Genomic DNA, 12,446 nt, shown 5'->3' with positions numbered 1-12,446 from the left:
TGAGTAAACTTGTATTATAATTTTTTTCTTTCTCACACTGTCCTCTTCTGATTTGAGTATCAAGATTATACTAGCTTAGAAAATGAGTTAGGGAGTATTTTTTTTTAAATATGCAAGATTGGAATTATCTCTTCCTTGAATATTTAGCAAAGATTTTCTACTACTGACTATATACTACTGATTGTATGTCTTTAATGTTTATATGATCTTTTAAATTTTCTATTTCTTTTTAGATAAGATTTACATTTTTTTCTAGGAGTTTGTCCTTTTCACTTAAGATTTCAAATGTGTTAGGATAAACATCCATACTTTGAATAAATATTTAGTGAGCATCCTCTTTGTGTCATACACTATTGTAGGTGCTTGGGCTGTTATCAGTGAACACAACCATCTAAGATTCCTTCATTCACAACATGTACATTCCGGTGGTCACTAGTATTATTAACCTTTCTTTCAATTTACTTCCAGTAAACTGGAAGAGACATGTCAGTATGCAATTCCTGGTCCAAATGTTGCCTTTGATTGTGCAATTTCCTATCTTTTTATTAACAGCAAAGTCTTGCAACCCTTTGGTTCTTATGGATCTTATGGCTGTTAAATTTTGCTCAACCATTTGACAGTCATTTATCTTTCTTGTTCAGCTTCTGCATATACTGAGTATCGACATTTCCTGGAGCTTTGATAGCTTTTCTGTAAGAGGATATCTTCTAACCACAGGTATTATCTTTAGTCTTTTGTTACCTACTTTGACAATATCTCCCCAAATACCAGTATTTTTGCAGTATACCCATTATTTTAATTAATTAATTTATATTTATTATTATTACAGATCTTAATAATTGGGGATTACTTAAAGTGTGAACTGAATGACTGCAAAGCGTCTTTTTGTATTTACTTACTGCTTCAAGTTCATTTAATATTATAATCAGCATTTCATCAGGAAAAAAGTATTTAGATCCTTATTCACAACTAGGTTTAAGTCTCAGCCTTTACATTCACAAGAATAACCAAGTTTCATGTTTTTCATCTGTAAAATACAAAGCACATTTATTTCATGAGATTGTGATAAGCAGCATCCTGACCTTCCAAAATGCTCTGTCATTTATGTAATAGATGCAAACAGAGGGCCTTAATAAATACATGCTATTATTTTAACCAATCCTCAGAGTCTTGCTTTTCCTGCTACCCGCCTCTCTGATTTCACATCCTCACTGGTTCTTTAATATCCTTACATCCTACAGGGGTCACTAGAGCAAAAAGAAGTCAGTCAGTGACATATTAAGAGCAGAGTTCCAAGGGATAGCAGAGAAGAAAAGAGGGCTCAGAGACTGAATAAACTTGTTCAGTTTGGAAGATCCAATTATAACATCTGTGCTTTTAGTGTATGAAAACTTTGTGCTCCTGACTTTTAAGGCAAACTTACAATCACATGTGGTTATCCAACAGCTCTTAAAAATGTTTATGAAAAAGGAAAATAAATTATTGAGGTTTAATATCTCAATATTGGTTTGTGTTATAAAAGTGAAAATATACTTAAAAATATTTTTTTAATTTATTTTTAACACCAAGTGCTTGAGAGAAAAGCAAACCCATTTGTTTCTACAAAAATGAAGTAACCTTGAACTTATGTAAGTAAATCCACACTCTTCAGATTGGTTCTCAACTAAATAAGCATAGGCAGATGACCCAGGAAATATTCAGACATTATCTCTGGTAAACCTAGTATTATAAACACTTTATGTACAGATTGATAAATAACGGGTACTCTCCTTCCTATAATAGTTGTCTGCACTTCCTCCATATGTCTTCAGAAGTATTTAGACTTAGACAAGCGCAAATTTCTTTCAGCTGCGGCTCACTGGAGGAGTTTCTGCTCCTTCTCTAGTACTTAGATAGTAAAGTAAACTAATCCAGGTACATGATTCATAATTGTCCAAATACTTAAAAAAAATTGTTTCAGACAAGTTCTTATCCAAAAGTCAATAGAAAATATATAATATTAGACTGACTCTTTCATTTACAAATAAGAACCAGTTGACTCAATGTTGTTTGAGGAAGTGCGTTAAGTGTATCCTTCTCTCCATGCCAAGTGTAAATCCCACTCATGCAGCTCATCCTTATGACATGCTTGGCTCAATTTCAGCATGACTCTGACCATGAGGTCCAAGAAAAATAATTGGTAGTCATAACATTAAACAGTAGTGGTAAAACTCTCACATATATTAAGGACCAACTATGTCCCTACAAGAGTAATTGGCATTTCATAAATGCTTTTATTTTGTTCATAATCCATACAAGGTATTGATACGATTTAATAATTGAAGACAACTTAAATTTACAGAAGTCAATTCTGCAATAAATTTATGTAACATCAAACAGCCAGTAAAGGGTAGTTCCAAGAGTTACCCTCAACATTATATGATTCCAAAGACCATATTGTTTGTGCCTATTCTACATTCCCACTTTGGTCTCCTTACCATTTTGTTCTAATGCTTAATTATCATATTTTAGGAATTCTAAGAAAAATATTTTATGGTTGGTTTGTTTGTTTTTTATGTTGGAGACAATCAAGAAAATGATAACTAAGCTGCAAAAACGGCACTGAAGAAAAGAACTTGGGTGGGATTCAGAAAGTGTGAGTTCTATTTCCACAGGTACCTGACTCTCTTTGCTGAGGGACCTTGCAATAATGGCTTTCCCCTGCCCTGCCTCAGCTTCCTTTATCATAGAGAACAAAAAGCTGATAATCTCTGCCTTAGGGTTTGCCAGAGGGTTTATGATCAAATAAATAAGACTAGAGTCCATGACTCAAACACAACAAATGTGAAATCACCATCAAGATTAAATAGCTAACCCAGCTGTTTGTTGTTGTAACCCAGCTACCCCTGGTTATGTTTGGTCCTATGGTCACTGACGTTGAGTCAATCATTCAGTTCTTTCAATCAATAAATCTGTTTTGAGTGCCAGACAAAACATGAAAGATCCTGCCCTCATGGAGTTTACAATCTAGTAATCTCCACAACTTTATTTAGATAATCACATGTCTAAATGGAAAATAATGGAAATAAGTTAGAAGAGGGTGTGATACCATGAGATCATATAATAGATATGTTCTAGTCTGGGGGACTGGACATGAGCAAAGCCTTTTAGAGGAAGTGAAGATTGAGCTAACACATTCAGAATTAGTTTACTAGATGAAGGGAGGTGGGAGGAGTTCTCTGTGAAAGAAGTCATCTTAAGTAAATGTCCTATAGCAAGAGGGAAGCAGGGTAAATCTGAGAATTTTTTTAAAAGGACAGAAGAACTCAAGTGTGTATGAAAGAATGATGTGTGTGTGTGTGTGTGACAGAGAGAGAGAGTGAGAGGTGTGTAAGGACAAGAAGAAGATTGAGTGATAGATAAAAGTCAGATCATGTAGGGCCTTGTATGTCATTATAAGTATTTGGCAGTTTTCATAAAGGTATTTCTGAGCACTGAGACCATAAATTTTCAATTTAAAAGCATCTCTCTGGCTCTAGTATAGAGAACAAAATGAAATTCAAGAAGAACAAAATTGGATGGAGATTGACCATCAGGTATGTTGGTCATCTTTGTAACTGAAAGCTCTATTTCATAGAAAATATGCTGTTATTACAGTAGTGCTGCAATTATAATAGAAAGATTTTCTGTATTCTTAGCTATCTTTTCTTTTTGGATTCAATATATAAAAAATAAGCTTGTTTGGCTTCATTCTGCTCATGGTACTTTTAAACGTCTCTTCAGACAAATGAAGTAATCTTTTTCCATCACTATTTTGATCTGGAGTAGCCCTAAAAGGATTTCAGAGTTTCTCTTTCAGGTGATTTATCTCTAATATTTTCACTTCTGCTCTGCAAACAATGAAAGTATTTATAGCGTTCAATTGTTCCCACGCGTTTAAACCTGAGCTCTCTGGGAAGGACACTGCAGGGTGGACAATGGGGTTCACCTAGATTCACAATTCTGTCTTTTAGCTCTTCTTCCTTATATATCAATTTGTCAGTGTTGCCTGATAAAAAATGAGTTAAAAACTTTCTTTGCCTTTTGGTAAAGGTATTTTTGTCCTTAGAGTGGATTTCCCATAAAATGTTCATTTTAAATGTCAAATCATGTTTAAAGCATTCCAGGTGTTTCCCTTAGTGAACAGACAGCAGAAGTGTAGGTGGTCTAAAAGGGCCCAGAGGGACCAGGATACCCTTTGGATTCCTAGCCCTGCCTCAGGAGGCTTTTATTTATGTCTGCCTCTCCTGCATTTCTGAGCTTTGTTTCCCATATTACTCACAGCTCTGATGAAATCTTCCACCCAGGCTGCTCCTTTCATTTTTCTCCTAATGAGCTGTGATTCTTCATCCACACCCCTGAGTCTGTGTTTTATTTGGTTTAGCTCAAATGGTATCTCCTTTAAAAAATCTGTCATGACACCCCCGCCTTTGATATAACACTTCTTTTCTCTGGGTTTCATTCTATTATGGCCATATTGCCATCATTTTATCAGTATCACTTTACTATTTTAGATTATCCATCTCCATCTAAAAGATTTAAGGCCCCTGCAGCCAAGATCTCTCACTTATATAATTTTTACCCGCTTCCTACTAATTTGCTCTCTGACACCTTGTTCATCATTTAGTATCAATTGCCTCTTCCTCAGCACCATACTTAATATCATTAAAGGCCTACTTCGTAGTCTACTTCCCAATTCATACTTTCCTGACCACAGCAGCCTAAAATTGATATCTGTTCTTCTGCAATTTCTGATTTATATTGATGTGTCACTAACTGCCTCATAACCTATTGGTTTAAAATTGCTATTTTATTTTTGCTCACAATTTTATGGTCCAGGAATTTAGGAAGAGCTCTGCTGAGTGGTTCATCTCCGAGTCCTGTGGTATCAGCTGCGGCAGTTAGGTCTGTGGGATCCACTTCCTAACGAGATTCTTCATTTATACGGTGAGTGCTCAGTGCTCCTTATTCTCCTTCTGTCTCTTCCCATCATGTCTCATCCTCCAGAGCCTCTCCCTCATAGCATGATGGTATCATGGGAGTAGGATTTCTTACATGAAATTTAGTTTTCTCTGAAATGAATATTCTGAAGACCCAGGAGGAAACTGCAAAGCATTTTCTGACCTAACTCTAAAGTCACGCCTTATAACTTCTGCCTCATTCCACTGGTCAAAACAAGAGTCTTAAATATAGCCCATATTCAGAGATAAGTGCATGAGAGCATGAATACTGACTGCCATGTTTGTTGAAGGTGGGGGGAGGCATCTTTGGAGGCTAGGTACCAGATCTGCATTCTTTATCTGGCAGGAAGCATACATTTATAGCCTGCCACTTCTAGCTGCCCTGTCATCTATGCATGTCCTGTACTGTCCCATGGATACCAAGCTGAAGTACCATCAATGAAATTCAACTATCTGTATATAGTCAACTAACTCTAGACTATCTATAATCACTATTTTCTACCAAGGTTATAACCTTTAATTAAGTACACAGGAAACGGACATTCATCAACCAGGGTAGCTTAATCAAATCTGGTGATCAGTGGAGAATCTATATTTTGCAGCACAATTGCTTATATAATCCTGTATGGATTATAAACATTTTTAAGACTGAGGTCTCACATTTGTAGTTTTGATTTAGTTTCTTATAGTGCCTAGTATAGTATTATGGATATATTGTAGTCATGACACATCCTAGTTGACTAAACTGGTAAACATATTCTACATCTTTTCTGAAGATATGATTTATAGAAATGAACTAAAACATAAAAAAAAGTTATTTAAGTTTGCCACATGAAAAATAATGGAAAACTCAGACTCCGAACATGTTCAGTAGTCACATGAATGATAGGTTGTCTATCATAGTTCAAGAAACACAAAATGACCTTTCGCTTCCTTTCAAATGTCAGTCCTGTATTTCCCTTTCTTTGTGTCACTCATCAATGCTAAGTACACAAGGCATGTTAAAAACTGGAAAAATAAATCAAACAGTCATCTGTCTGCCAAGTGCCAAAACTATTGCTTGGTTGTTGATTTTTCTCACAAAATTGACTAGTGCATGAGTTGGTAACTTTTTCTTAAAGGGCCAAATGATAATGTTTTAACTTTGAAGGCCATATGGTCTCTATCACAACTACTCAGTTCTCCCATTGTAGTGCATAAACAGCCATGGACAATATGTAAAAGAATGAGTATGAGTGTGTTCCAATAAAATTTCCTTTGCAAAAGTAGACCATAGTTTGCTGGTCTCACAGACCATGGTTTGCTGATCTCTGGACTAGTTCAATTATAACAAAATAGATCCATATATAATGTTTAATTTGTGCTTGTTTTTTCATCTAAAAAAAAAGCAAGACATACTTTTTAGGCCTAAGAGCAGATTAAACGAATCTATCTAAGCTGGCTGAAATGCCAGCCCAAGAAAACCCATGCTAGAGTTTTAATTCTGGTAGAGCAATATTAAGAGATCTTACCTGATGTGGACAAGAGTTGGACAGGTCAGAATTTTTGCAACTACTTTGGGTCAAAATAAGGAAAATGCGTTTAAATCACCAAGTCCAATATTTAAGGTTTGAGTCCCAAGTGGCCAAAATGTCTCAAGATAAGGATGTGGACAAATAGATACCAAAAAGGAGCAGGTCAGGATGAAATGAGATCTATTGGGGGTTATGCCATGCTCAGCCCTCAGTTGTCCATGTTGTCTCTTCATCTGTGGTCACAAATGTGGTACAGATTTGGGGAAGACAAATGCAAAATAATGAGCAAGTTTATTTTAGATGAAGGCCTTATATTTAATTTCTGTGTCTATAGATCTTTTATAGTTCATCTGGCAAAACATAGCAAAGTATCCCAGGACCTAATCTCTATCATTGAGATACTTAAAATCTAGTTGGTAAGATATCTCATATAAATATGAAGTAGACTAACACACAAAATGCTAAATCAGACAATAGAGAATGATGTTCTATATCAGTGTTTCTCAAATTTTAATGCACATGAAAACCGCTGGGGATGTTGAAACAATGCATATTGTTATTTGATAGGTCTGGAGTGGGGCCTGGGTTACTGCACCTTTTTCAAGCTTCCATGTGATGATGATTCTATTCGTACATAGACCGCACATGAATTAAACAATACTCTATGGAATTTTAGAAAAGATTATCAGGGGCTGTGTGGTCAAGGATTCCTGGATGAAGTGGGAATGAAGGTATGCCTTACAAGCAGGGATTCAAGTCCAAACCCCTTACAACAGGCATATGGTGTATATAGGTACATCAGGATAGGCATAAGATAGCAGGGAATGGTCTAAGACTGAGCCGAACCTGGCATCCACTGCTGAGCCGTCAGATGCAGAGATAGTCAGTTGGAACCAGGAGCCAAATTAAAAGTGCCAATTGAACCTTTACTCACTTATCCAACAGTACAAGCAAGAGGCAAAAAAAGTACGGGCTCCTCAGTGTTTAATTTCCCCCCTGGAATGGCATTGGGTGAGGGTCAGGTGGATCAGTGTAGATGAGAGAATCATCTAACTGCTAATGGGCGCTAAGCAAGAAGCTCCTGCCTCTTTTATAGATACCTGGACAGAGTTTAGGGTGGAGGAGAAGGGCTAGGAGTAGAAAGGTACAATGTGAAAGCGGAGAAGAGTGCTTCAGCTGAGGCCCTCATAAGGAGGCTTCCACATGGAGGTGCCTGGTCTAGGAATGCAGATATGCATGTAAGAATGGCCAGCCTGGGAGTAGGGGAGCCTGAGTCCTTGCCTGTGACTTCCTCTATGGAACTGCAATGCACTGTTTGTCTACCTAGTCTGGTGTTGAAAGGGCAGCTTCCCCTCATGAAGCTTGCCTGGCAAAACCTTATAATTACTTGCAATCAGGTTTGAAAAATCACAGACAGGATTCTGGCCTGGAGCTGGACTCCACATCTATGCCTTATCTCCAAGTGGCAGCTACTATTCAAGTTCAGCCACTATTTCCAGGAAGGAATCCAAATTTTGCCAGACCTTCAGTTTTTTCAGTGGAAGCCACAAATTTATATTTATATATGCAATTCTCTGACATTCAAATGTTGGTAAAAGTTGTCCATCTTTGATCTGAGCTTGATGCAACATGAGATCAGGCCAATTGCTTTTTACTTTAAATTTATTTTCTCTCTCGAGGGACATTTAGGTCTTTCACATATCTTGGCTATTGTGAATAACACTGCAATAGACATCAGAATGCTATTATCTCTTCAAGATCCTGATTTCAATTCTCTTTCTACCTCAGAAATGGGATTGCTGGATCATATAGTAGTTCTATTTTTTATTTTTTGAGGAAACTCCATACTGTTTTCCATAGTGGCTGCACCATTTTGCATTCCTACCAATAGTGTACAAGAATTCCAATTTCTCCACAAATTTACAATACTTGCTGTCTTTTATTTTTTTGATAATAGCCATACTGACAGGTGTGAGGTGATATCTCATTGTGGTTTTGATTTGCTAGTATGTATATATATATATATATATATATATATATATATATATATACACACACACAATGAAATACTATTCAGCCTTAAAACAAGAAATTCTGCAATATGCACAACATGAATGACCTTCAACATTATACTAAGTGAAGTAAGCCAGTTACAGAAGCACAAATACTGCATGATCCCACTCATATGGGATATCTAAAATAGTCAAATTCATAGATTCAAAGAGTGCAATGCTGGTTTCCTGGCGCTGGGGGGAGAGTGATAAATGGGGATTTACTAAAAATTGGGTATAAAATTTCAGTTAAACAAGATGAACAAGATCTAGAGATCTGCCACACATTGTGCCTATAGTCAACAATAATGTATTGCAAACAAAATTTAAGAGGACAGATCTCATGTTAAGTGTTCTTACCACAATAAAATGTATAAAAAGTTTGTAAAATTTATTTTATCTCCTAATTGACTCCATATTTCGAGGCCCCTGGACCTCCCCAAAGCTACCGTATTTTTAAGACCCACGCTCTACATGTAGGAGATTTGTTCTAAGGCAAAGAATTGCTGGGCTGTTTCTTGTTAAAATGTCACAGTTTTTGGAGTCACAGTTCATCACACTCAAGCACCCTAGGAAACAATTGTCCACAACATGAACTCACTGACCCAAAGTAAAAATGTTTTCTCTGACATAATAAACATCTCCTTGTGAAGTTGAACATTAAAGGGAGACATTTATTTTACTGGGCTATTGGCTTTATTGAGGGGTACCTGAAATTCTCAGGGTGGCTCACAATGGAAATGACAGTGATATGTTTGTATGCCTTTAAATATGTACCATTGTGAGTGCCAAGCTATAAAGATAAATCTTTCTGAGGAATAATAGGAGACTTTCTGCTTTGGAAATGAATGGACCTCTGGATAATTATTTCCCAGGCTCTAAATTTAATGGCAGTTTTTCTCTGTCCATTCCCTCCCTACACATAGAGATTTGCTAAGGCTTCTGCTGTAAGACTATTTGTATGTGTCTCTTCCTTACAGGTCCCATTTTACCACCCAAGTTCAGTCATTCTACACCACATTTGGCAATTATGGCATCAGCCTTCAAATTGGTCTCTGTCTCCAGTATCTCACAATTTGAATTATTTCTGCCTGTTACCTAAAATCATCTTTTCAAAAATTTCAGCTGCAATTTCACCTTCAATGTATTCACTGGACCCAATTACCAAAAATAAAACAAAAACAAATTTTTTACAAAAAGAAAAACAAATAGAATCTTATTCAAAGCTGCCCACCCATACCAATTTATCCACATTTATTCCCAAGTTTTTCACTACCTACATATTTCAGGCTTACATCCTCAAGAGATAGGCCTTTTAACTTTATATACCTGAGCCCCTGCCTAGAACGCCTTCTTCCTTCCTATTCTCTGATCCTTGTTCAGCCTTCACATCAAATCCCTACCTTAAATCCATGGAAGCTTTTTCTTGTCTCCCTCAGACCAGTAAAGATTTCTTTTTAATTGTTCAGATTATTTAATGTCTGAGGGTTTTTTTTGTGTGTGAAGAAACAGTCACATTACATGCATTTGGTTTAATTATCTTAGAAATCCATTTAACACCTAGTGTTCACTTATATATCAAACTATTAACAATATAACACTTATTCATATATTAAATAATCAAAATCCAAATATTTTCCCTATTGTACAAGTCATCAATCAAAATGAAGCATATTGAATGTACTTGAACTTAAAGATTATTGTAGACATATCAATTAAGTTTTTCTAAGCAGATTGATTAAAGTAAAATGTTTTACTACCTTTAAATAGACAAAAGACACAAAAATATTGGGTTAATTGAAACCTCAATTCACTTACAGTTAAACCAATTATAAAATTTTCTAACACCTAAGATTTAATTTTTTTTAATTTGTAATTTCTTTATTATTCCTACTCTTTTTATTTCCAAGGTTGCAGCGATCGTGACAGTTGCCCATTTCTAGACCTTTTCAACATTTCAGTAATCGTTTTAGTAACAAAAGAAAAAGAGTGTAATGTCAGATTAGCCCAGGTTGTGGATTTGGGGAATGTAAATGGATGATTCTTGTCTCAACAGAGGTCTTGGTGCCCAGTCAAAAGTGGTTCAGAATTGAGCCATTGATCATTTATAATTAGGTCTTACTTGTTATATCAAGTAAATTTTAGTTAGTTACATATTCCATCTTGATTATAGTTTTTTGAAGCTGGAGTCGTTACCATATTATAATTATAACTTGCCATGATGATGTATTATATTGTGAAATATTAACTTATTTGTTTATGTAGTTGGAAATTCTAGAAAGTCTAATCAGTTTGAAGAGTAAGATGTCATAGATGTGTCACCTCTGAGGAGATGAGGGTCCAAATCTTCTTGGGCAACTCTCATTTAAGAAACGGTTGGTTAATTCATTTTGGAACTCACTGTGAGACCTTCTTGGAACATCACCATCAATGATGATCATTTGCCATACACTTTTCAACCTGCTTATTTCCTGTTATCATTGGTGCTGGTAGATCTGACTCTTTACTGAAAAGTATTGACTCACTTATAACATTTTATGTACACTCCTTTCTAATGGAACATATACACAAACACACACCATTAAAAGGAAAAAAGATACCACCCCTATAGTATTCATTATTATTAAATATTTGTTTTTATATACATAATGTATATAATGTTACTTTTGCATGTACACCATATTAAATTTCTAATTTTTAATATTATTGTAAACTCATGATATTTCACAAATAACCCCACAATTATTACTATCAGTTATGATTATTAATGATGCACAGATTGTTATAGCCTGGAAATTAAAATCTCTTTTGTCTTTTCAGTGTTCTCCTGACATTCTTTAAAGTGTCGTTGAATTTTGGCAATAATAAGATATTCTATGCCCATCCAAAGACTTTAAGCTACTCTCCATAGATCCCTGCTTCCAGGTACACTATAACCTATAGGGGGCCTTTGAGAATATTATAAAAAGGTGGTGTTTCCTCCTGGTGGACACATCTTCCTGCCAAATCTTAGGGCTTGTTGAGTGGAGCAGCAGTGTACCTTTGTGTAGTGTACAAAGTGCACACCTGTGCATCACAGCCCAGCATGCACCCTTTTAATGAAGAACAGTATTAAAGACTAATATTTTATTGTAGGTCATTCACTTACATGTATAAATTGGACAATAGTGTTACTGCAGTTTTTGCATAGTGATTAAAAGTGTGGGTTCATTTGAACCCTGTCTTATGTGACTTTGGCAGCTCAGCAATCATGACCATACTTTTACTTCCTTATGTGTAAAATGGGCCTGCTGATAGTATCTACTTACTTCAAAGAGTTACTGTAAAAATTAGATGTCAACATACATAAAGCTCATACGGCAATGCGAGGCACATAATAAGTATTATAAAAATGTTTTCTGCTTCTAATGTTACTGCTTTTAGTGACAGAACTGGAAAAGAGAGTTCCCTTTCATTCTTTAAGTTTACATTGCTATTTTCAGTGTATCCTATAATGCAACTGTGCTCTACTCCTAGGAAATAAATGTTGTATTCACTACTATAACTTTCTCCTGTGATGACCATTAGAACATGATGGACAAAAGAGCATGCTCCTATTAACAAAGGGAAATAAGATTGAATGCTGAGAGCCAAACTAGGAAATTAAGACACCATGCATGCATGTAATCACAGATGGAGAAAGTCACCTCAGAGAGGCATATAAGGGGTCTTAAGCATGTATCATTTTGCTTAACTTATGCTAAATAACTAAAAATGGCAGATTTTATTTTTGGACAGATAATTCATTATTTCCAAAGAATGTGTAAATAATAACCAACCAATAAAAACAAGATTAGATTTTTTTAAAAGAAATGAAATATCTCAAACCACGCCAGCTCTGTGTCAGGATGCCTTCTCTCCTG

The sequence above is a fragment of the Equus przewalskii genome, chromosome 17 (assembly GCF_037783145.1).
Source record: "Equus przewalskii isolate Varuska chromosome 17, EquPr2, whole genome shotgun sequence".
NCBI lineage: Eukaryota > Metazoa > Chordata > Mammalia > Perissodactyla > Equidae > Equus > Equus przewalskii.
This window is presented reverse-complemented; position numbering follows the sequence as displayed.